The sequence below is a fragment of the Myotis davidii genome, unplaced genomic scaffold (assembly GCF_000327345.1).
Source record: "Myotis davidii unplaced genomic scaffold, ASM32734v1 scaffold1497, whole genome shotgun sequence".
NCBI classification, from domain to species: Eukaryota; Metazoa; Chordata; class Mammalia; order Chiroptera; family Vespertilionidae; genus Myotis; species Myotis davidii.
Genome location: NW_006290147.1, coordinates 922,196 through 927,446, shown reverse-complemented (window position 1 = coordinate 927,446; position 5,251 = coordinate 922,196). Strand labels below are relative to the sequence as shown.

Here is a 5,251-nt window from a genome sequence, read left to right as displayed (position 1 = left end):
CACGCGTGTCGCCCTGCGTGGGAGGCCGAGCCCCCGAGGAGGCGCCGCTCGTTGAGATGCCCTGTGGGGAGGACTGGCTCAGCCACCCGCTTGGGATCGTGCAGGGCTTCTTCGCCCAAAATGGAGTTAATCCTGACCGGGAGAAGAAAGTAATGCTCCTAAATGGGTACCATCATTGAATGAGGTTCCTCTTCATTATTTGAAGCCTAACAGTTTCGCCGCATGATTCAGGACCTGTTTGACCCTGGGTTTTACCCGGGAGTTTATGAAACGGTGGACCGAAACACAAAAGCACGTGTCCTTCCTTCACTTTGGAAAATATAGAGCTATAGCAGAATGTGGGCCTCAACAAGAAGTTGATTTAAACTCTCCATGAACTACCGCTTTGGAAAGACAGAATTTCTGTTGTGTCCCAGTGCCTGGGGCATCTGTGCGGGTAAAAGAAGCCTATATTAATGCAAACCAAGCTCGAGTCAGTCCTTCGACATCTCACACTTCCAGTCCTCACAAGAGGGGTTATGAAGATGATGAAGACATGGACCTACCGCCTAATAAACAGAAAGAGCGGCATGCGGGTGCCAAACTAACAGGGAGTGTTGGCGGTCTTCAGGGGTGTGGCGAGCCAAAACATCCAGAAACTGAAGCTTCTACTGGACCACAGCTGGGCTCCCTGAACCTCTCTTCTCCTTTCGACCTGAACTTCCCACTGCCGGGAGAGGAGGGCCCTGCATGCCTGGTGAAGGTCTATGAAGATGGGGACTGTTTCAGACTAAATGATGTTGGTGAGTCGTATGGCATCCTCTCCGTGGATCCTGTGCTAAGTACACTGAACAATGATGAAAAGGACGCCGCGTCTCTCCTGGAGCCGATGGAATGCACAGACACAGCCGAAGAACAGAGAGTGCACAGTCCTCCTGCTTCGCTAGTGCCAAGAATTCCTGTGGTTTTAGCCCAGAAGTTGCAACACATCAACCCACTGTTGCCGGCCTCCCTTAACAAAGAGGAGAGCAAAACCTTTGTTTAGAGCTTCATGTCCGAATTGTCTCCAGTCAGAGCAGAATTGCTTGGGTTCCTCACACATGCCCTTTGGGGAGATAGTTTGGCTGCTGAATACCTTATATTACATCTCCTCTCTACGGTATATACAAGAAGAGACATGCTTCCACTAGGAAAATTTACGGTTAACTTGAGTGGTTGCCCACGGAATAGTACCTTCACAGAACACTTGTATCGAATTATTCAACATCTTGTTCCAACATCTTTTCGTCTGCAGATGACTATAGAGAACATGAACCATTTGAAATTCATTCCCCACAAAGACTGGACAGCCAATCGCTCGGTCAGTGGGCTCCTCCAGCTTCCCAGCAACACTTCCCTTGTAATCGATGAAACTCTCCTGGAGCAAGGCCAGCCTGACACCCAGGTGTTCATAATGTGACGGCCCTGAGCAACCTAATAACTTGGCAGCAGGTGGATTATGATTTCAGTTACCACCAAATGGAATTCCCCCGCAATATTAATGTTTTGATTACTTCGGAAGGGCGATCACTCCTACCCGCAGATTGCCAGATCCACTTACCGCCACAGCTAATTCCCCCAAACATGGAGGAGTACATGAACAGCCTTCTCTCAGCCGTGCTGCCTTCTGTGCTAAACAAGTTCCGCATTTACCTGACCCTTTTGAGGTTCCTGGATTATAGCATATCTGGTGAAATAACCAAGGCAGTTGAAGATGACTTTGTGGAAATGCGCAAGAATGACCCTCAGAGCATCCCTGCTGACTGTCTCCACCAGCTGCCCATTGTCGCTCGGTTTCTGCAAAAACCAAGGACTTTTCCTGAAATCAAGCCTGGTAACATCTGAAGTTTATATAATATTCAGTAAGGGCTTTTACCTTACTGATTTTATGGAGCTTTTGGAGTTTTTTTTATAATTATATAAATTAGTAATGTACAAAACTGTATTTGATATTAAAAATTTAATATTGATAACAAAAAAGAAAAGTGCATTAGAACGCATTCCATTTTAAACTGGAAGTCATGTTTTAAACATTCCCTGCTACTTGATAATATAATTTTAATTAACTTTGCATTATAAAAGCTTATCTTAAAAAGAACTTAAAACTGAATATGACACACACACACAAACTATATATCATAGGTGATAAAATTTACTTATATATTTTTATTCTATGAATATGACTATTTCAGAACTAAAGAAAATACATGACTTTGTCCTTTTACTTTTAGGTATTTTTATATTAAGAGCGTATTTTTAATAACATTTACAATTTTATATTAAGACTTCAGATGAATTGGAAATTTCAACAATAACTTCATTCCATTACTCTGATATTTGCAAAAAAAAATGGGGGAAACCTAGTTATTAAACAAACTGACTTCTTCAAACAATACAAATGGATCTCTAGCCATTTTAAATGACTTTATAATAGACAAATGAGAATTCAGCTCTTCTATTAACTGATAAATGTAGTTTATTAAACTTTTCTTCTCATATATATATTTAAATATATTTTATTGATTTTTTACAGAGAGTAAGGGAGAGGGATAGAGAGTTAGAAATATCGATGAGAGAGAAACATTGATCAGCTGCCTCCTGCACACCCCCCACTGGGGATGTGCCCGCAACCAAGGTACATGCCCTTGACCAGAATGGAACCGGGGACCCTTGAGTCCGCAGGCCGACACTCTATCCACCAAGCCAAACCAGTTAGGGCATTCTCATATATTTTTATTCTTTTCAAAAGAACTATTTTACTAATGTCCCTTAACTTGTCATCTTTAGAGATTTTTATATTAAAAACATTGAGATCTCTCAGACAAAATTTTCCAATTTGCAGCTCAGAAAATATTGTTATCATTCCTAAAGACCATAAATTGAAATTCATCCATATTTCAAATTGGAAAACTGAGTCTCCAAATCACAGGACTATTTTTTTTCACTTTTTATTTTTGAAATAATTTCAAATTTATAGAAAAGTTGAAAAAATAAGAGAAAGAAAATAATAGGGGAAAGAAGCCTGTATAACCCACATTCATCAAATGTAAACATGTTTTCACATTTACTTTCCCAATCTTACTTCATCACTCTCTTTTTCTCTCTCTCCATGTGTACACACATTTACACATAACACACATCACAAGAATAAGAACATTTTCTTACACAATCCCATTCCAGTTATCACAATAGAGATTTAACATTGATCTAATAATCATTATTACATCAGTCAGTATTCCAATTCTTCCCACTTTTCTAATGTGTGTTATAGCAAGCCAGGAGCCATCACAGGACCGTGAATTGCACTAAGCTGCCATGCCTCTTCAGTCTCCTCTGACCTGGAGTAGCTCCTCAGTCTTTCTTTGTCTTGACATCAACAGCTTTGAAGAGTGCAGAGTGTTGTAGAATAGGAACTAGTGTTCATTCTTCTCCACCCATTCTGGAGTTGGCTTTGCCTGCACCGATAAAACTTGCTGTGTGCTATTTTAACCTTCCAGAACCTATTCCTTAAAGGTGAGTAAACATAACCTGTGGTCATGAATCTTTATGTGTTGCATCTGAATCGACATGCACATACAAAGACTTAAGGCAAATGTAAAAGGAGTGTGGCTGAGGCAGCGAGTCCTCGCATAGGCTTACTCTGTTACGTACGGTACATTCCATCCTCACAGCAATGCTAGGAGATCACACAATTATCATTGCCCCCATGTTACAGCAGAGGAAACTGAGGAACAGAGCAGTTAAGCAAGTTCGCCAAAGTCACACAGCTAGAGTATGGCAAAACCTGAACTTCAACCCCAGCAATCTGGCACGAGAGGCTTCTGTGGGCTCCGTCTCGCCCAAATAAATCTCATCCCCTTTTACAAGCATGCGGCCCGGTGAGTACTTGGTCTTTACGATAGGTTGCCATGTGTTGTAGGTAACAATGCATGAGAACAACATCCTGCTCTACTGTGCAAGCCCCGGGCTCCACATCTGAGCCAGGCAGGATAAGACCAGGGCAGCAACAAGTTAGCCACGGAAACAAGTGAGCTCCCTGAAAGCAGGAAATGGCAGTGTCTGGACAAATGGTCAGAGTCATACTAAGAAAGTTAAATATTTACTCAGCTGGCAGGAGCAAATATTCCATTTTTAATTGTTATCCACTTTAGTCCATATTTAACTAGTGTCCACTGTGTAGGGCAAACCGTAGAATGCATTCTAGAAAGTACCCAAATAGAAGACAGGGTCTCAGGGAGCAATAAGAATTCATGAAAAAAGCAAAAGCTTGAAAATACTTACAAAGATGTATACGGGTGTTGATAAATTAGTGTGCTACAAGGAAAGCACTGTTCACACAACCCTAAGAAAGCTATTAGAGTAGGAAAAGTTTAAGAAGATAAGTTTTTCCTTGAAGATGTAATTTATAAATGGGTTTAGGAAACCAAGGGGCCATGTGCTGTTAAGAGTGTCCAGAGGGGGTACTGACTGATCCAGAGCTGGGAGGGGATAGGGAATGGGGTGTTGTGGGCCTGCAGAGAGAAGAGCGCTCTGGGCTCACCTCAAAAACGGAAGGACAGGAACAGCCAGCGTGACAATGAAAAGTCAGCATTAACGCATTCGCATTCGTTCCCCAGATGGGTGAGAACCTGCAGGTGAGCTCAGGATGGGGACATGCAGATGCTCCCAGGATCACAGATGTCAGGAAGCAGAGGCTCTCGCATAGGAGGGAAAGCTTTTGGTTTGGGTTTTGTTGTTGTTGTTGTTTTAAAGAATGTTAAAACAAGCAAGTAAGCAAGAAAGAGGGCTATGCAAATAGCCCACTGGATCAAGGTCAGAAGAGAAGCACCAAGGGTTTAAGAAAAAGCCCCATGTTCTGATAAGTGATGATGCTAAAGACAGGAGGCAGCGAGTTAAGGTGGAAGAGGGTGGGGAGAATGAGGCGGACATGAGGAAGTCCCCCCCCCTCTGTGCGTTTTGTTACAGATAGCTGTGGAATGAGATGGTAATTGGATGTTGAAGCGAGGTGGTCAAGAGAGGGATATTTTTTAAGAGGGAGCTTACAGACTGGCTACAAGGTCTGAGATTGTGCCTACAGAGCTGTAAATGAAAAATCAGCTCCCAGGGACTGCTTGTCATGACTTCAGTCACTGGGAGACTGTTCAGATGAAACAGGAACATTTGTGCAGAAAAGAGAGGGGATCATAGCAATAAACTTCCAAACTGTTGTACAAACTGACAGGGCATCGAACCG

The 5,251-nt window shown here is 42.5% G+C and overlaps 1 pseudogene; it reads left to right on the top strand.

Annotated features, from left to right (window-relative positions):
• The first annotated feature begins 26 nt into the window (after window positions 1-26).
• On the top strand, window positions 27-1,863 carry LOC102765970 (annotated as a pseudogene).
• Window positions 1,864-5,251: the final 3,388 nt, after the last annotated feature.